Raw genomic sequence first — 21,674 nt, 5'->3', positions numbered from 1 at the left:
AATGAAATGCTTTCCATGTTACCAGGTAAACGCAGAATGCTGTTTGTGCTTTTTTTAAAAACTTATTCACGGAATGCAGGTGTTGCTGCCTGGGCCAGCATTTATTTCCCATCCCTAGTTGCCCTTGAGAAGGTGGTGGTAAGCTGCCTTCTTGAACTGCTGCAGTCCTTGTGGTGTAGGTACACCCACAGTGCTGTTAGGAAGGGAGTTCCAGGATTTTGACCCAGAGACAGTGAAGAAACAGAAATATGTTTCCAAGTCAGGATGGTGAGCAACTTGGAGGGGAACTTCCAGGTGGTGGTGTTCCCATCCATCTGTTGTCCTTATCCTTCTAAATGATAGTGGTCATGGGTTTGGGAGGGCTTGTGTGATTAGAATGAGAAGGAAGGTTGGTGCAATTTCCCCTTCTGCCTTAAGGAGAAGGTTGAATAGGACAAGAATATGAAAATAAGAACATTGGACTGAATCCTAACTGCCGATAGCAGGTGGGCTTGAGTTGGGTCAGAGGTTAAAATTCAAATAATTGCATCCAGGAACCCAACCCACCTTGAACGCACCTGCATCCAGACCAGGAGTAGGCGATCACTCACTCACGGGAGGCAGGTTGGCCATTTAAATTTAACGAGGCTGAATGCCTTCATTTTAACATTCTATTTCAAACTCATGTCAGCTTGGTTTCCCAGGCCTTGGGAAACTTGAGAAATGTAAAGAAGGTGAGAGGAGCTGAATCCATGAGCTAAGTGCCTTCACAGCCCTGCTAATGACTTAGAGGGAGCAGGAATATTTTCTCCATGCCCAACAAGCTACCTACTAAACCTCCTCCTTCTCTCGTCTGTCTGGTTCCCCCACTTTTGGACACCCGTAATCACCATTGGACACCCGCGACCATCATCTGGCTCCTGTTTTGACCACTGTCTGACCTTCCTGCCCAGCATCTGCCCCGCTAACCATCATTGGAAACCCCCAATCCGCCATCAGGCACCCCTGCCCCGCTGCAATCTGACCCATGCCCCACGATCAGACCAACCACCGCAATCCGACTCCACATCCAATGAAGTGCCCCCCCAAACCCATCCCCATGATCTCTCCCACTCCTCCATTAAACCTCCTTTCTTTCAGGCTAGCTGGCTTGCTGCCTTATTCTGTAAGAGTTTCCAACCAACAGGCCTGCATCTTATTAATTGCACAGGCTACGAGCAATAAAACTACAGGAAAACAGCAGCCAGCAGGACATTTGGGAAACCCATATTTCCATCTCAGAACCTCAAAACAACCACCTGCTCCCCCCCTCCCCGCCGGGTGCTGCTCCCATCCTATCTCCAAGTTAAACTCCAGGCCAATGACTCTGATTTGTGTGTGTAATGTTGATTTTGGGGCAGCACCTGTTTTTGTCTTCCCATTGCAGAAACACTGGAGTTTTCAGGACTTGAGAGCGTGCTGGTTTGTGAGTCTAGATCCTAGCAGCCTGATGTCATTGAGAAAGGATTATGTAGGGCACTGGAGTTTCAGTCTGCCCCACCAATGACATCCTGTACATACTGTATGCCTATGAGAGATGGGCATTTATTTCTTTCAGTGCAAAATAACAGGTGCTTCAAAAGTACTTCACTGACTGTAAAGCGTTTGTGATGTCCTGAGATCATGAATGGTCTATATTAATCTATATTCTTTCCTTCTTACACCATTGTGCTGAAAGTGGAAGCGGCTAGTTTGGGTCTTGCAAGCATCAGTTTTAGAAAGGTTCAATGTTTCAATTTAAGGGGAGATGGTGGGGTAGTGATAAATCCAGAGGTCAGGCTAATGTCCTGGGGATATAGGTTCAAATTGGCAGCTGATGGAATTTAAATTCAATTAATTAATTGATAGCTAGTTTCAGTAATGGTGCCAAGAAACTATCATTGATTGTCACAAATGTCACCATATGCTTTAGGGAACGAAATCTGTCCTTGCCTGGTTTGACCTACATGTGGCTCCAGACTAACGTCACTGTGGTTGGCTCTTTACTGTCCTCTAAAAAGCCTGCCAAGCCATTTTGTTCAAGGGCGATAATGAATGGGCAACGAATGCTGGCCTTGCCAGCGACACCTACATCCCAATGAAAAAACATTATAAAAACACATTCATGGAGGATCAGAGTAAGCCATGGACACAGTAATTGGGTCAGTTATTGTACATCTCTCCACCTGCTACTGGACCTACCGGCACTGGATCTAATTGGCTATCCACTTGCTGTAAATTCTCCACAGCTAATAAGTGCCCCGGCTGTGGTGATATTTGATCAATTATTTGCCATGTGCTAATTGCACGACCTCAGGATGTCCAAAAGATTCAGGCACTTTAGATGTGGCTGAATGGAAGCCCTGCTTCATCAGAGTTACAGTGGTGGACTTTGGGCCCAGTGTCACTTGTCAGAAAAGGCAATTTCCTGTTCTGAAAATACAGTTAATAGAAGAGCATGAACCTTGATAACATGAACTTACCATGGGGAGCATATGTTAAGATATATTTTGTAAGTTCCCATGTTTCTGTTGGGTTTTTGTATTAGCTTACAGGTATTGGAAAATCGTGGTGCGCTGCCTACAGTTTTGCACCCATAGAAATCAATGCGCAGAAAGTTTTCTGATACGGACTTATTGCGCATGAGACCCAACTAGTGACACAAGGTCACCCATGCAAGAGTTACCTGATTTAGAATTGGGCACATGTCCCTAATGGATGGAAAATCAAGATTAAGGAGTTGCACCCCAAATGTCTGATAGACGTTCCTTGAGGGGGAGTCTTTGCAACCAGAGCTGTAACTTATGAAGTTACTGTCCTAAGCGATTGTGTAATTGACGCAGGAAATTTTATCTAAAAAATCAAAGTAAGATTGCTCCTGCCATATGCTAAAATATATTCTGATTTTTTTTTATTCTCTCATTCAACTCAAAATTGACCTGCTAAGGAAAGTTTCAGTACCTTAGCTAAATGATTCATGAGCTTTATATTAAATTTTTTTTGGACAGCAGTTCTAGTTTGTTTTATGCCTAAAATGGCAGTAAAATAACAGGCGAAAACTTAAATGAAACAATGGGCAGAATTTTCCATGCCCGCTGGCGACGGGCATCATGGTAGGCGTAAGCGGATGACATAGCAAGAATCCAAAAATTGGTTTCATGCCGTCGTGAAACAGGTTTGCAATCGTAAGTTCCACCCGTCAATGGCGGGCCACGTATCCCACCGCCTGATGTGGGGAACTTCATTGCAATACATCTGCATATCATTGCAAGCCCATCCCACCATAATCATCCCCCCCACATTAAATTTATCGCCCACATTGGCAGGAAGACACGCCGGTGCAGAATACATCTTCGCAAGTGTGACATGCAAAGTTGGGCTTACCGCCAGGGTCTTGCTCACATCGCAGACATCCAAGGAGTAGAAGGTGCTGGAGCCCTACAGCAAGGGAAACCTGGAGGAATGTCTATCATGTGCTGGGTGGATTCTCAGGGACATGGCTCTGCTGAGAAGCAGCTCATGGAAGGTGGAAAATCACCATTGAGAGTCTGCTTTGGGACTTCAGTACCTTGGCCATGATCTGCTACAGATCATTGTCGAGGGGGTGGAGAGGAAGGTCCAGCTGTGAATGGGAGAGGAAGATGTACCCAGGGTAGGAGATGAAGATCTAGGTTTGACTGGGAGGGGAAGGTGATCGGGGCTGAAGTTGGAAGCGGGAGAATGAAGGTTTTGGGGGTATGAGGTTATGTTGGGGGGAAACAAAGGTGTTGGGGGGGTGATGTTGGGAGGGGGGAAGGAGTACGTGGGAGGAGGGAGTAACTGGGGAGTATAAGGAAACTTGGGAGGTAGGTGTAAGGGGGAAGGAAGGTGTAAGGGAAGGAGTTTGGAGGGGGGAAAAGTTCAGAGAGGGAAAGGACTCCAGAGGGAGGAAGGATTTCCAAGGGGAGCAGGACTTTATGGGGAGGAAGAAGTCCGGGTGAAGGAAGAAGTCCAGGTGGAGGAAGAAGTCCGGGTGGAGGAAGAAGTAAGGGTGGAGGAAGAAGTAAGGGTGGAGGAAGGATTAAGGCATGGGAATGAGTCGTGGGGGGTGGGGGGGAGGAAGGAGTTCCGAGGAGAATGGAGTTCTGAGGGGAATGGAGTAAGGGGTGGGGAGGTTGAGGTGAATGTGCAAGGGAGGGGTCTGTGGAGTTGATGACTGCCTCCTAGGAAGCAAGATGAGGGTGGGCATGATAGGAGGGAATGGTGAGAATGAGCTAGGGCAGAAAGGGCCGGTAGGATGGGAGGGTGAGGATGCGGCAGTATTGGTAGAAGGGACAGCAAGGGTGTTTTGTGGGGACTCAGAGGCAGGCATGGACCCTGGGGTGGGAAGGAGGAGGTCGGGGAGGTTAATGTGGATTGGGGCGGGATTTTCGGGAAGGAAGGGATTGTACATGTTCACTTGGATATCCCTGAAAGAAAAGTGTTGTGGATGGTAGGGGAGGTGGAAGGTGATGCCGGGGGGTCAATAGTGATGGGGGCAAGGACATGGGTGACTGGGGGAGGCGAAAGGATGGGGGAGCTAAAGAAAAATGTTACACGCACGATGCTTCTAAAACTGACAGTGAGCGGAGACTCATGGTGGGTGGAATCACGTGCTGCGTGGGAGTGTGATCAGTGGGTGGGCGGAGGTGCAGCTCAGCTCAGATGGACAACTGAATGAAAATGCCAGCAGGTAGCATTGAAAATGCTCAGGACATTCAGATGTGAGTTGGAGGAAGGATTGCGCGCATGGGAGAGTGTTTGCACGAACCTGTGAAAGGCCCTTTCAGAATCACTTGAGGGCCAGCTGTGTGCAGCTGAACTGCTAGCTGGGGTGGGGGAGCTACAGTGGGAGGACTCACGAAGCCTGTCAATGAAGCTGAAAGACACCATTGCACATTATTCAGTGAAAGTGAATATATTTCCAGATTATGAAGTGACAAAATGTGTTCATCGTGCAACAACTTGTGATCAGAACTTCTTAACTTTTCTAGGCCTAACACTTCTAGGTGCTGCCCTGACTTCTGCAGCAGGGGTGGAGACAGCCTGTGCAATGGTTGGCCCTGTTGCCTCTGATGACTTCAGCCTGGGTCCTCTGGTGAGCCGAGCCTTTGGGGACCCCGGTTTGCTTTGATTGTCCTCCTGTGGGCCAGCTGCTCATTCTATATTTACAGAGGACAAGGTCGAGGCCATCATAGGCAATGGGGACTCGGAGGGAGAGGGCAGCCGCTGAGATTCCTCAGGGGGTGACCCAGGGGTGTCCAGCTGCTGCTCCTTCCCCCTTCAGGTGGCCAGAGGCCCTGGCCTGACTCCTTGAGATGAAGGAGCACCTGGAGGGACATCAAGATGCCCCATTTCCCTCTCGTGTTGCCACTGCAGGTCTGCATGCTTTTCCACATTCTGCTGGACCAGGGTCTCCATGACATTCGTCATCCTTCCCATGGAAACCTTCATACGCGCACACATGGGCACTACTTCATCAGAGAGCAGGCAGAAGCACTCCTTTGACTCACGCGCCAGTCAGTTTAGGGTTTCCAACAGCTCTGCACGATGTTCCCCCACCTTCTGCTGACTCTCCCCGATATGTTGGAAGGCCAAGTCCAGACGTTCACCATCTGACTCGGACCTCACAGACGCCTCTTCCTCAGCAGTCGTCTGAGCCCTGGGAGCTTGGCTGAACCTGCTTCCTATCGCTGTGGACATGTGTCCGTGTGGTGACCACCAGATTGTGAACCCGACCCTGTTCTAGATCTAGGTCCCACCAAGGTGGGTGTCTTTGCGCTGCTGGAGTGTGTGGGTAAGCGCTGTGACGGGTCTTCCAGGCTGCTTATTTCCAGCTCTTCAATGGAGGAGATGCCCTCTTGGCTGGAGGTGAGGACCTGGATGGAGCTGAGGGACTGGCTGGCTGACGGTGTCGGTCACTTGGCAGAGCTCCCTGTGAACCAAAGTAGAGATAATTAGTGCATGTCAGCAGAGTCAAAAGCAGGAGAGAGAGCACTCACACTTGCGTTGAGAGAAGGATCATGTAGTGCAGGAACTTCACGTGGGTGTTTGCCATCGAGCTCACCATTGCCACAGGCACAGTCCACATCCTCACCAGTCAGCACTATGGCACATTCCTCAAAGTGAGTGAGGGGCCTAATGTGGGCCACTCCACCCCTGGTCTGGGACATCTCCCTGCTGTTGTGAGCCAGCTTCTCCTGCATGAAAACAGATGGAGAGATTGTGAGCAAGGTGCATGGCCCTGCATGGAATGTTTGTGTGGTGAACAGAGACATGGACAGGATGAGGACGTGAGCTTGAGAGGGTATGAGCCTGATGGAGATGTTAGGGTGTGTGTGAGAGTTAGTGATGTTGTCCCTTGAAATGTGAGATCCCTCTGGATGTGTGATGGGTTTGTGTGTGTGAGTTGAGAGCAATGAGAAGAGAGACTTAACCTGGCAAACCAGAAGGGACCATTCATCCTCGTTTGGCACTGCGTGGCTGTCCTCTTTTGCAAGGTGTTGGTGCTGACCACCACTACCACTGCCTCCCATGCTGGATTGGTGACCTTGTTGGTCTTTGCCTAGAGCGGAGGTAGAGGACATCACTCCGGCCTCCACTGCATCCAAAAGGAATTCCAGGGATACGTCACTGAATTGGGGGGCTGCAGTCTGCTTGCCTTTCAAGGCCATGTCTTCTGTGCAGCATTCCTGGGCTGGAAGCACTGAGAGGTGTGTGCGCGGCTGCACTTTAAATATGGCACCGGGCATGAGGGAGCAGCAGGGTGCTAGCGCGGAGAGAAAATTGGAGGCCGCCTGCCATTGAAACGGAGTGTTTCCCGTGAATGCATGATTAATGAGGTGGGATTGGGATGATATGGTGTGAAAAGCCACCATTGCGGCCGGCGGGTAAAACGTTCTTTCTTCCGCCCGCTACCGCAAGTCTGGGATGATTCCGCTCATAATCTAAACCAAGAACCTACAAGAATAGCTGTGCCATTAACTGTGAAAACAGTCACCCTGATGGTGCATGACTAAAATTATGGTTCAATCTAGAGGGGCTCTTCTCCCTTTGCATTGTGTATTGTAATCTCATACAAACAGCGAGTTGATGCAAATCACAGTTACCAGTAAAATGACTTCCTTCCATATTTTGACGTTTTATGAATAAAAGACTAAGGTGAGATTGATCCAAGTTACCAGTTCACCTCAAGATGACCCTTCCTGTCAAAAAGAATGGATCTTATACAAATCACACTGTTCTATAACTATGGTAAATAAATGACTTATTCAAATCCGATATTTTACATACATAATACTGAAAGTTACTTAAGTACAGCTGAAGGTATTTAAACAATGTACAATTGGTTATGATTAAAATAGGTATTTTTCACCATAATTGTAGAACTTGATTTTAAGGTCAAAATAAAAGCAAAATACTGCAGCTGCTAGGGATCTAAAGTAAAAATAGAAACTGCTAGACATATTCAGCAGGTCTGCCCAACATTGTTTTGATTCCAATTTGTTTCCAATTTGAGTTATATTCAATTCAAAACAATAACTCTGTTTCTCTCTGCACAGATGCTGCCAGGTCTGCTGAGCATTTCCAGCACTTCCTGTTTTTATTTTTGTTTTTAAGGTAGGTTGGAAACAAACAAGAAAATTTCAGAACTTAGAAATCTTGGGGTGGGGGGGGGGGCAGTTTTCTTGACCTTTAGACCTGGGGAAATCATTACTTACGCACAAAGGTCAGAAGTGAAGGCCCATTTTGCTGCACCGTTATGTCCTTCAGTCAGGTCGCTTTGCTCGCGAACCCAGTCGCAAGCCTATCTATCGTCGGGTGAGTTGGCAACAATATACTGCAGACACAGAGACTAACATAAGATGAAGCACATGCTGTTTATTTACACAGGTAACAGAGCACTAACACAATGTGTGCTTCTCCAACCACACCCCACTCTAAACTACTGATTAACATTGTAGCACAGCAATTGGGTAATACAGTCACTTAGTCAATTTGCTCATTCTCTTAAAGGTGTACCACATCCCTTCCCCTTTACTCCAAAGTACAATTTACAATGTTTATAATATATAAACTATTTACATAAATAAACTATTTACAAATTCAGTCTTTCTGAAGGTTTTTTCAAACGTGTCGAATGTCGTAGTTCCAAGACTTTGGATGGTTTATTTGAGGCCTCCCTGTCAGGAGTTATCTGTCCACTAGGCTCTCTAGTAGAAACCTGTCTCTTCGACTCTCTCAGGCTCAAAGGATCCTCCAGGTACTTCCAAAGTGAGAGGAGTTCCTTCTACATGTGGTGTAGACTCCAACAGGAATGCTTGGCGCATCCTTTCTTGTAGATCTGTTTCCCTTTTCCTGAGGTGATCTATATGTCTCCTAATTATCTGACCTTTGACCGATATTTGATAGGAATGAAGTCCTGTCACTGCACTGACTTCACCTGATAGCCATTTGGGCCCATCTCCAAAGTTCTTTGTAAAACCTGCATCTCCTACAATGAAGTTTCTTTCATGACTGTGGTAATCGTGTCCATTTTTCTGGGCCTCCTGACTTCTCTCTACCCTCCCCCTTAAGTTCGGCCTTATGAGACTTAAACGTGTCCTGAGACGTCTCTTCATTAATAACTCTGCGGGGGCAATACTGGTGGTCGTGCATGGCGTAGTCCTATAGCTGAGTAGGAAATGTGATAATCTAGTTGTAATAGAGTTGCAGGCTAAAATTAATTTTTTGGGTCGAAATGTACCAACAGGGCCAATGAATGTAGCAACTGCTTTACTGTCATAAAAGTCTGTTGTGGAGTTTGCCAAGCCCACCTGTGGTTTTTCTTGAGTAACCCGTATAATGGAGCCATTCCGGACTTGAAGGTCTGACCTGCCCTCTCAGCCAAACCATTGGATGCAGGGTGGTGAAGTCTAAACATGTGTTATGCCATTGAGACTTTTAAATCTTTGGAATTCCTCACTGGTGAATGCCGTTCCATTATCAGGTACTATTATCTCTGGTAAACTGTGTATTGCAAAACTCTGACGCAATTTGTCTATGGTGGCAGATGTGGTGATCTCACCTCATATACATCCATCCGCTTCCAGTGAGCATCTATGATCAAGAAGAACATTGTGCCCAAAAAAAGAGTCCACGGACCCATGGCCTTCTTGGTCATTCCCAGGGATGCAGTGGAGCAGAAGGGGGCAATTTCTGTACCTGTTGACACTGCATGCAGCTCTTGACCATGTTTTCAATTTCACTGTCCATCCCCGGCTATATGAGTAATGTGTGCCAACATTTTCAGTCTCGAGATGCTGCAGTGGTCACTATGCAGTTTGGCCAATAATGGTTGTCTTCCTCTTGGAGGTGTAATGACTCTTGCTCCCCACAACAAGATGCCATCCTGGCAGGTGAGCTCATATCTCCTATTAAAATGGGGCTTTATTTCGTCCGACTTTGGCTGGTTAGACCATCCCTGCAAGACTTGTTCCCTGACATGAGACAAAATTGGTTCACAGTCTGTCCATTCTCTGATTTGTTTGGCAAGTCCTGGTGATGAGTCCAGAAAGTTTAATAACAAGACAAGTTCTTGAGGAATGGGGTCGTTCACGTTACTGTCTTTTAGAGGTAAAAGGCTCGGTAAGTTGGCATTAGCAATCTGGCTTCCCAGCCGGTGGATAAAAGTATATTTGTAAGCAGCTAGATCAGTGCCCATCTTTGAATGCAAGCCGAGGCAAAGGGAATATTGCCTTATCTTTCCCAAACAAGCCTAGTAGTGGCTTGTGATCAGATACAATGGTGAAGTGGCAGCCATGGATGTATTGGTAGAACTTCTTAACAACCACATACAATGGATAAGCCTTCTTCCTCTATTTGTAAATATCTTAGTTCTGCCACACCAAGTGTTCTTGAGACGTAGCCAATGGGTCGTTTGGAGCAATCCGCCATCCGGTGGGAGAGTACTGCCCCTAATCCGTAAGGGGATACATCACAGGTTAAAATTAAATTTTTGGGTCGAAACGAGCCAATGAATGTTCTACTGTCGTAAAAGCCTGTTGTTTTGTGGAGTTTGCCAAGCCCACCAGTGGTATTTCTCGAGTAAACTGTATAATGGAGCCAGTACTGTTGACAAATTTGGGAGAAAACGGCCATAATGGTTAATCATTCCCAAGAAGGACTTGAGTTCTGTGGCATTTTTTGGTGCTGGCACCTCACGAATAGCTCTTACCTTGTCTTCTACTGGGCGAAGGCCCTGTGAGTTGACCCTATGACCCAGCTAAACCACTTCTTTTGCTTGGAAGATACATTTTTCATTTTTCATACATACTCCAGCTTGTGAGAAGCACTTCAATACCTCTTCCAGGTTAACCAGCTGTTCTTCATCAGTTAGTCCTGTTACTAGGACATCATCGAGATAAACCACAACACGGGGTAGACCTTGGACTAAATTTTCCATAGTCCGTTGGAAAAATGGCAGAAGCCAATGAGACTCCGAAGGGTAACTGGTACACTGGTGTAACCCCCTATGTGTGTTGATAGTCACAAAATCCCGAGAGGCCTTTTCTAGCTTGACTTGCTGGTAAGCACGGCTCATGTCAAGCTTTGTATATCTATTCACCCAATTCATCAATTTTTGGTATAGGGTGCCTATCAAGTCTAGCCACTTAGTTTAACGGTCAACTTGTAGTCCCCACATATTCGCACACTCTGGTCAGGCTTTAGTACTGGAACTATAGTCACTGCCCATTCAGAAAATTGTACAGTTTGTAAGACTCCCAGCCTTTCCAGCCTGTCTAATTTAATATTAACTTTTTCTCACAATGCATAGGGGACTGGCCTCGCCTTTAAGAATCTGGGGGTTGCCCCAGGATCCGTGTGGATTTAAGCGTGCAGTCCTGAGTCTTCCCAAGCTCTTCCCTGAAAACAGAAGCATATTCCTGTAATAGTTCTTGCAGATATTTCATTCTGAGTTGAAAAATCTCAGTCCATTCCAACTTTATTTCCTTAAGCCAGTTCTGACCAAGTAGACTTGGACCTTCCACTGTTAGCACTGTCAGGGTTAGATTAGCAGACTGACTTCCATATTGTACTGGAATCTTACATAGACCTCTTATTTGTATGTCTTCACCAGTATATGTCTTTAATTTAGCATCTGAATTTTCCAGATTTAGTGAGTGGCCTCCTCTATTTAGATTTTTAAATGTATGTTCCCCTATAACTGGATGCTTCTGTATCCAGCTTCATTCGAATGAGTTTTCCATTGACTTCCATTGTCACGTAGATTGGCTCTGTTTTGCCCATTTTTAAGTTATGTAGTGAGTAGATATCTAACTCTGTTTCTTCTGGTTCCTCTGTTATGAGGATTTCATGATTTCTGCCTTTTTGTTTAAAATTTTGTCTCAATCTGTCTTTACAATGTGCTCATTGCAATGGCAGTAGAAATACTCAGTTCTTTTAAATTGTCATTCATTTGCAGGCTGCCTCGTTCAATTTCTGCCATTATTATTGTGGGTTCGCTCTGTTAAACCATGGCTTTTGCTGGTCTGTTAATGGCGGCTGTTTCCCGCTTTTCCATGGAACCCTGTGCTTCTGCGTCATTTCGAGTCGGTGTTTCCCTGCTGACGCAAAGGACGCTGCCATTTTATGCTCCCTTGATTGCTTCTGAATCTCTGACTGCGTTTCTATTACGAGCACCAGCCCCAGCACCTTGCTGAAGTCTAAATTTGTTTCTGACAACAATCTTTTTTGAACGGCGTCTTCATTAATCCCACAGACCAATTGGTCTCTTAACATGTCATTAATCAACATCCCGAACTTTCAGTGCTCTGTCAGTTGTTTTAAGGCTGTTACGTAGCAAGCGACTACCTCTCCAGGGGCTTGACACCTTGAATTGAATTTAAAACATTGTGTTGGTACCGGGGGTTTTGGCTGAAAGTGGCTTTTCACAAGATTTACCAATTCATCAAAGCACTTGGAATCTGGGGCATTGGATGCCGTTAGACTGTGAATTAGGCTATATGTTTTATTGCCACATGTCGATAAGAGGATCGCCCGCCTCTTCTCCTTCCCCGATATGTCATTGGCCAAAAAGTAGAAAGCGAGGCGTTCAATATAATGTGACCAGTCATCATTGGTCTGATCAGACGGTTCGATGCAGCCAAATTGTGGCATACTGGAGGAGATAACTTTGACGACTACAGTGGGGGCTGTACTTAACAACCAAGCTGCAAAGCACTGCTGATTCACTTCAGTGGCATTTTCACGGCTTTCCTTGGTATCGTTGACTGCTTGTGTTTTGCTTCGTCACCAGTTGCTATGTTCTTCAGTCGGGTCGCTTTGCTCGCGAACACAGTTGCACGCCTAACTACCGGCGAGTAAGTTGGCAATAATATACTGCAGACGCAGAGACCAATATAAGATGAAGCACAGAGATAAAAATCCAGACCTCCCTGTCGCTTGCCATTTTAACACTCCACCCTGCTCTCTTGCCCACATGTCTGTCCTTGGCTTGCTGCATTATTCCAGTGAAGCTCAACGCAAACTGGAGGAACAACACCTCATCTTCCGACTAGGCACTTTACAGCCATCCGGACTGAATATTGAGTTCAACAATTTTAGATCTTAAACTCCCTCCTCCATTCCCACCCCCTTTCCGTTTCTTCCCCCTCCCTTTTGTTTTTTCCAATAATTTATATAGATTTTTCTTTTCCCATCTATTTCCATTATTTTTAATGTATTCCACCAATCATTTATCTATATCTTTTATGCCCTTTTAGTCTTATTTCACCCCACCCCCACTAGAGCTACCTTGCTTGTCCTGCTATCCATTCTTAATTAGCACATTCTTTTAGATAATATCACCACCTTCAACACCTCTTTGTTCTTTTGTCTGTGACATCTTTTGGTTATCTCCTCCTATCACTTCTTGCTTGTCCCAACAACCCCCCCATCACCCCCCCCCCCCCCCCCCCCCCCCCCCCCCCTTAAACCAGCTTATATTTCACCCCTCTCCTATTTTTACTTAGTTCTGTTGAAGGGTCATGAGGACTCGAAACATCAACTGTACTCTTCTCCGCCGATGCTGCCAGACCTGCTGAGTTTTTCCAGGTTTTTTTTTATTTTTTGTTTAAGATGAAGCACATGCTATTTATTTACACAGGTAACAGAGCACTAACACAATGTGTGCTTCTCTAACCAAACCCCATTCTAAACTATTCATTAACATTGTAGGCCACGCTACACAGCAATTGGGTAATACAGTCATATGGTCAATCTGCTCATGTTCTCTTAAAGGTGTATTGCACCTCCGATTACCACATGCACCACTTCCCCTGAATTTTTAGGCATTATGTGTCAAGAATTTTCCACCATTTTTCCACAGAAAGGACTTGGAAAAGAGCTACAATTGAATATAGGGCTGGATTTTCCATTTCTTGGCAGGGTGAGGAAGGTGGAGTGAAAACTGAATGGTCTGCTCACCCCCTCCCCTGCTGTCTCAGCTAGTCAAATCAAGTGTCGAATGGCCAATTAGTGGCCATCTGGCCAGGAAAGCAGTCAATTAGAGGTGTAAAGGAGGTTGCTACACCCAATCAAGTCTGGAGACAGGAATGTCACCTGGCAGAGAGGCAATGCCACGAACAGGAAGTCAGTCACAGCTACAAGCTTAAAGGCCTCCTACTTTTTTTATTTTTATTGAAGGCTCAAAAAAACTAAAAACATGCAGACACGCCACCTTCTGCAACAGAATCTGCTGGTACATGCAGCCATGATCCTAGTGGCTGGCCTGTTCTTCTGCCCTTGTGTCACCTCATCAGAACTGCCATAAACCACTCCCAAACTCTTTCACATCCAATGCCCAGAAAATGCAGCAGGCAATGAAAAATAGCAGACGATTGGTCGTTAATAAGTTTATAGCTTGCTAATTAATAATTTCAAAAAAAATGTTGGGCTGCTGAGTTCCATGATTTCTCCGTAATTTTGCAGACTGGTGTGATGACATTGTATTTGCTGACCCAATGACATCACGCCCTATTTTACATTTGCATGGGGTGGAGGGCTGTTGGGGGGGCGGGGGGGGTGATTTGCAGCCGTAAAATCCAGTTCAAGGGATTGAAATTAGCAACTCTCCCAATCATTTGCTGTAACATCGGAGTCTGAGAAACATTGGGAAAATAGTGCAAATCGCATTTCTGCCTTTTCTCTTGGGTTTCTGTGGAGTTTCTACAAAGGTTGTGGTGGATGATCGTGAGAGCCTCCAGGGAAGTTCACGCTTTACATTTTAAAAAATATATATTTACAGAAGATTTTTTTAAAAAGCACAAAAATAAAAGGTAGTTAAAATGCTAAGAAGCCAGGCAACCAATTTTTTTCTTCTGAAAGTAGGGATCAATGAGTCATTTGTTAGCCTGCCTTGGCAATCAATAAACATCTTGGGCAGAATTTTTCTGGCCAGGCAAGGAGCTGAGAGGGCTCCGAAACTAGTGGGGAGCCGTGTTGAGGGCGGCTTACCAATGCGTTCCCGCCATTGGAGAAGTTTCCCAGCGATGGCAGGGAAGCAGACTGCCTGCCCGCTTAATGGAGGCGGACAGCCAATTAGTATATTTAGGGCCCAATTTAGGAGTGATTTTTACGGCCCAGCAATAGTCTGTCTGTAAGGGAGAGTACCCCATCCGTTGCATCTAGGGCCATCAGATCCTTGGAGCAGCCTCTGTCAGCCGCCTGGAGGGCTAGCAGCAAAGGTTCCATCCCCCAAAAACAGCCAAAGAGGAGCAGGGAGTCAGGGAAGGCTGATTAATCTATTGGGGCCTGCTTGCTTGACCCCTCTGGAATTTTATTTTAGATTTACCCCTCCAAGGGCACCTAGCTTCACAAGAAATGGCTACTGTTTTTCCCTACATTACAACAGTGACTACATGTTAAGAGTACTTAATTGGGCAGGATTTTGCATTTTGGGTTGGGACACCATTGCCAGAGTCAGAAGCGGGGCTATGGCTCGCCACTGCATGGAAAACAGTCACCTAACAATGATTTTTTTTCTGATTGACCAATTAGTGGCCAAAGGGCACACTTACCATCCTTAAGGCAGGCTCCTAGAGCTAGAGGGCCAATAAAAGGGCCTCAAGCACCAAAGGATTTGCTGTCAGTAGTTGATGTAAAAAAGAGAGAAGGCATCTTCATTTTGAGGTGCTCTTTCAGCAACTTTAAAGTCTTTTACAGTAAAAAATGGTCATAGCTTCTGACCACCATTGTGGGGAAGGTTGGCTGCAGCCACAACTATGACCAGGTCAGCAGGCGGGGCCTCAAAGGCATCCTTGTGTACTCTCCATCCCTCACCTCACTCTCCCTGCTGCCTGATTCCGGATAGCTGCCATTCCCCTGATGACACGTGGTCACGTTAACCTCTGTTAATTATCTGTTAAATTATCCTAAAAAGTGACCCAATTGCCACCCTGACCATCTGAACTGGCATCCAGTAAAATGGCTTGGGAGTGCTTTTTTTTATTTGTTCTTGGAATATGACCATAGCTGGCTAGGACAGCATTAATTACCCGTCCCTAATTGCGCTTGAGAATGTGGTGGTGAGCTGCCTTCTCGAACTGCTACAGTCCATGTGGTGTACTGCTGTTAGGGAGGGAATTCCAGGATTTTCACCCAGTGACAATGAAGGAAAGGCAATATGTTTCCAAGTCAGGATGGTGAGTGGCTTAGAGGGGAACTTCCAGGTGCTGGTGTTCCCATCTATCTGTTGCCCTTGTCCTTCTAGATGGTAGTGGTCGTGGGTTTGCAAGGTGCTGTCTATGGACTATTGGTGAGTTCCTGCAGTGCATTTTGTAGATGGTACACACTGCTGCCAATGTGCGTTGGTGGTGGAGGGAGTGAATGTTTGTGGATGTGGTGCCAATCAAGTGGGCTGCTTTGTCCTGGATGGCGTCAAGCTTTTTGACTGCTGTAGGAGCTGCACTCATCCAGGCAAGTGGAGAGTATTCCATCACACTCCTGACTTGTGCCTTGTAGATGATAGATGGCTTTGGGGAGTCAGGAAGTGAGTTACTCGCCGCAGGATTCCTAGCCTCTGACCTTCTCTTGTAGCCATAGTATTTATATGGCTAGTCCAGTTCAGATTCTGGTCAATCATAACCTCCAGGATGCTGATAGTGGGGGATTCAGTGATAGCCTTGCCATTGCAAGTCAAGGGGCTATGGTTAGATTCTCACTTGTTGGAGATGGCCTTTGCCTGGCACTTGTGTAGCACGAGTGTTACTTGCCACTTGTCAGCCCAAGCCTGGATATTGTCCAGGTCTTGCTGCATTTGGACATGGACTGCTTCAGTATCTGAAGAGTTGCAAATGGTGCTGAACATTGTGCACTCATCAGTGAACATCCCTACTTCTGACCTTATGATGGAAGGAAGGTCATTGATGAAGCAGCTGAAGATGGTTGGGCTGAGGACACTACCCTGAGGAACTCCTGCAGTGATGTTCTGGAACTGAGATGATTGGACTCTAGCAACCAGAACCATCTTCCTTTGCGCTAGGTATGACTACAATCAGCGGAGAGTTTTACCCCTGATTCCCATTGACTCCAGTTTTGCTAGGGCTCCTTGATGTCACAATCCATTAAATGCTGCCTTGGTGTCAAGGGCAGTCACTCTCACCTCACCTATAATTTATACCTCAGAGATATGCAGAGATGACAAACAAATTTCTCTGTGTGTAACAGGTTTTATTCACAGTGCTTTAAAATGTCTACTGCATGCTTTAGCTCAGGCTTCCAGCTCTTTTTACACGTTTGTTTATTTGCTTCTGAGTCCATCCCAGGCTTAACCAATCAAGCACAATGAGTATCAATTATAAATAGACTCACATAATCAAACACAGGACAACTGAGCCATTGAACACTACATGGGGCAGTTAGTACCAACAAACCAGCATGCTGGCCAGCATTGTGAAATTACACAACTTCCTGCCTCCACCCTTGCCCTCAGATAAAGGTAAAAACCCTGGCCATTGCCTCTGAACTAGCTTCACAAGTTATGAGTTCCCACTTTGTGAACCACCTGTGAAAAGTAAAGTGGAAACTTGATAAAATTTTGAAAAATGACAAAGGAGTCCTTTGGCAAGAAATTACTGTTGTTCCAACTTCTAACAAAAGATAAGGAAGCACACACCACTTACCAGCTGTGCCTCTGATAATCTGCTGGCACCTTAAATTACAGAAGTTGAAATAGTTTCTCTGCATCCACCCCATTGACCCCTCCTAACTTTAAAGCCCTCTATCAGGTCTCATCTTAGTCTTCTCTTTTACAGAAAGTAAAGATCCAGCCTGCTCAATGTTTTCTGATAATTGCATGCCATTAGTTTTGGTAATCTTCCTTGTAAATGTTTTCTGCACTTTCTCCAGTGCTTCAGTATCCCTTTATATGATGGAGCCCAGAACTGTGTCCAATTCTCCACGTGTTGTCTAACCAAGGTTATTCATAAATTTACCATTACTTTCCTGCTTTTGTATTTCTCTAGAAATTAACGTCAATACTTTATTTGCCCTAATTATGATCTTCTAAACTTGTCTTGCTACTCCTAGCCATTCAAGGCCTCAAAGTTTCTTCATATAACACCTATTTTTGGGCACTAACCAGCCTACTAAACTTCCAATATGAGAGAAAGGAAAGGTACATGCATTTCGACTGGAAGTGTGCGTTTGCCATATTGGGAAAGAAGGTTGCGATGGCGGCAGGAAGATTCTCCAGTAATGTTGAAAATCAAAACTAATTTACTTATTCAAAAAGGGAAGAAGAAAACAGATAACTACAAGCCTGTTAGCTTAATATCTGTCATTGGGAAAATGTTGGAGTCTGTTATAAAGGATGTAATAGCAGAGCATTTAGAAATGCATAATATAATTAAGCAGAATCAGCATGGCTTCAAGAAGAGGAAATCATGCCTGACAAACTTATTAGAATTCTTTGAGGAGGTAACAAGCGGGATCTCCTCTTAGCCTTCTCTGCTTCTGTAGAAAGAGCCCCAGTAGCTCAAGTCTCTCTTGATAACTACAGTTTCTCATTCCTGTGTAATATCAGTGAATCCACAATGTTTGCCCTCTGTGGCTTCATTAAGTTGTTTCTGTTTCGTATATCCCATGTAATCTGTTATGATCAGGTGCAGAGGGGTTGAATAGCTCCCCTCTTTTCCCTCTCCTCATTTAACCAAAACAGGCTTTTTTTTTGTTTTGGAAGAAGGATATACTTACCAATTGAGCTCTTAACTGTTTATGTGCTTTGATCATAAAAGAACCAATTGGGCAGGTTTTCTTGAGTTTAAGAAATAAATTTGCTTTATTATACTTAAACTGATCTAAGTAAAATAATAAAATACTTTCACACGCACACACACACACTCAAAGTTCATGCACACACACCAATACAGAATACAGTGTGGGGAAAGGATAGGTTGGTTAAATTAGAGTCTATAAAGGTTGAAAGGAATTTAGTGACTCGGCTGGCTTCAGGCTGAATCGATGATCTTGTTGCTTTCACTCGGTTATCTTCTGCTTTCAGGAGGCGGTTTAAAACTACAGATGATCTATCTGGAGACACAGCTGTGGCATTGAGTTATTTCTTTAAAGTCTCTGTCTCTGCACATGGAGAGATAATCAAACAATAGCAGACAGGGTCCCAAAGCATGCATGTCGTGTGGAGAGACAGAGAGCGAGAGGGAAGCAGGATCTTTTTCAGCTTCTTAGCTGCTTGTCCTCAGTTCTGCTGAGAAAATGTGCTTAAGACATACAAAGGATTGGCTTATCATGAAGATTAAAAAAAGGCGTTGTCTGTGTATTCCAAAGGTGACTTGATTAGATCAGGCCTGGGAATTCCCCCTCTTAGCCAGGGTGCCGTGGTTCAAGTGATTAGGCTTGATGGTTTGCCTCCATCCAGCTGAGTACCTGGATGTTGTGCTAATGGAATAGGAAATATGGTTCGTTCACATTCCTCTGACGTCATTGCCTTTGATGGGTTTTTGCTGACATGCTATCTCTATCTCAATGGGGTCGTATTGTGGAATGTACAGTTATGTAAATTAAGTAGCCACCTTGACTGTGAGTTCAAGTCATTTTAGTCTATGTTTTAAAAAGTATGATTTTAAAAGTTCAATTCATGAATTCAAAATTCAATTCAATCAGTTAGCTGGTTGATTAAAGTTATTATTTGGCATAAAGCACATCTTCATGAGAAATCCTATAATGTAGCTTCTTAAACTGCCCTGTCCCTTTAGGATTCAATAGGACAGTTCCTGCTCCCCCACAGGCAAGCTGCATAGGTTTTTAGCTGGTATTATAGCGAAGCTGACTTTGGGAAGCAAAGGTGGGTCAATGTTTAGGTGGCTGTGTGGGCAACCTCCTTCCTGTTAGGATTGCGTCTCAGGTAATTTTAGAAGCTCATGATTTTGATGGGAAGCCTTGTTCACCTAGAAGCCTGTCAGAAGTTCAGGAGTCGCTCCTACCAAACCTCTGATAAATGCTGCAGGTGGGAGGTCCCTGCCGGGAGCACAGACTCATAAATTCACCCCCATAGGGTACAAAGAGAACAACACATGAATACTGGTTGTAATATCTGAAGCATTATGAATTACTCAGTATAGGATTACTTTAACGTCAGTAGTATGCTGCAATATACACTTAGTATTTGGTGTATGAAGTCACATGCACTTATTTTAAGTCACAGTGCATAAAGCTGTCAGTTTATTTGCATGAAAATAAATTAACATATGAGTCATGCTGTAATGTATTATTTGATGAAAACAGAGTTGGTATATTATTCAGATCACAGAAGAAGTACTTTTCTCCTGCTATGCTGCATTCAATATAGATTCTTCAAACTGGTAAGCAGTTACCAAGGGCATTCATTTGAAGCAAGGTTATGGTTGCTAGAGAGCAAAACACCAATTACACATTCATTAACTATCCCAGCAGTGTGTTATGACCTGCTGCCCACACTGTAGCATCAATTGAAGGAAATTTCCCTTGTGATATTTAAATATTTTTAAAAATCCAAGCTTTCCTTTCTGGGACAAGAAGTTGGTTGGAAGTGAAAGGATCAAAAACAAAACATAAAAACAAAATGTGAGTATAGGATCTTGATTACTGAAGGCTTCAAAGAATATCCTTTCAGTCCATTGAATAAATGGAACATCCAGAATTAATCATTTGCCTGGTTAATTTTACTAAATATTTGGTTGCAAATTGCAAAGGGAAAGAAATCAGAACGAGAGAAGAGCTTACATCTATTGGCTAAGCTACTTGGCCGCATGCCAAGGTTCATTTTGAATCAAAAAAGGAAGAATAGACAGAACATATAGATCTCAATCTTGATCCATTACACTGAGAAAAAAACATATTTGCCTCCAAATAAAATACAATTGTCCTCTGATCAAATGGAAATTGGCACTGGCTGCTGGTTTACCATTTTTTAACCCTGTCAGTGTGGGCCTTGGAATTGGTTTGGGGATTGAGTTTGACTGTGTTAGCGTTGGCCTAAGAACTGGCTTTGGGTTTGAGTTTGGCTGTAGACACTGTGATTGAAGAACTCAATGACACCTGTATGGAATCTAGCTCAATACAGACTTCGGACAGGAACCAAATCCAGAAAGATAACTTCTTGCCTGGCAAAGGCAGCAGAAGGCAATGGAAATTTTAACTGGTGGGCTTCATTTAAATGTCACAAGTCCACTTCCTGATCATAATAGATACAGATCAGCTATTGCAGTCAAAGGTCACTTGGCCTCGGCTGCCTCAGACTGCTGAGCCAGGATATTTAGGTCAGTGAGCGGGGGCGGGGATGGGGCCCGCTCGCCGACGTGTAAAATGGTACAGGATGACATCGGGCGGAACTCCTGACATCACCCCGCGTCATTTCAATTTTCATGTCAGCGGGGGCTCAGCCGAATCAGCTGTGCGCCCACCAACCTGTCAGAGGCCTATTGAGGCCATTTAAAATGTCATTAAGCTCATTAATGGACCTGCCCGTCCAATCTTAAGGTTGGCGGGCAGGCCGGGAGCCCTGGCGGGCTTCAAAAAAAGCATGAAACCTCATCCACTGGTGGGATGAAGTTTCATGAGGGCTTTTAAAAATTTAATAAATGTTTGATTTAAAGTGATGATAGTGTCACATGACGGGACATGTCTGGAAAGTTTTATTTTTGCCCCTTCACCATTTTTAAATTTGGCACCAATCTCCCTGAGGCAGCACTTAGTCTCAGGAAGATGAGTGTGCTCTTTCGCGTGCTTGCATGTGAAAGAGCGCACTCCCGGCTGAGGGAATGCCCTCCCGCCCACACAGGGAATGCATAGCACTTCCTTGTGGACGTCACACTGAGCGGACCTTAATTGGCTCGCCCACATAAAATGACAGCACACCCCCAATCAGGGGCGCCGATCGGAAGCACGCCCGCACTCGCCCGCTCCTGCACTTCCCGCCCCCCTCACCGGACAGAGGAAAATTCTTCCCCTGTCAGCAAGAATTGAATTTCGCGTGGGTTGTATGGGAGGGGAGGAGGCAGATTCCAGCCTGAGAGATGCCAAATTTCTTGTGGGGCCCCGAGAAGCATTCCTGCTCTGTTTGGCTCCACAAAGGAAAGTCTTAGATTTACCAGAAGCTTTTCTTGTTATCTTTAGGCAAGCTG

Source organism: Carcharodon carcharias, chromosome 1, assembly GCF_017639515.1.
Source record: "Carcharodon carcharias isolate sCarCar2 chromosome 1, sCarCar2.pri, whole genome shotgun sequence".
In the NCBI taxonomy this organism is placed as follows: domain Eukaryota; kingdom Metazoa; phylum Chordata; class Chondrichthyes; order Lamniformes; family Lamnidae; genus Carcharodon; species Carcharodon carcharias.
The sequence above is the reverse complement of the archived record's forward strand: the minus strand, read 5'-3'. Positions refer to the sequence as shown.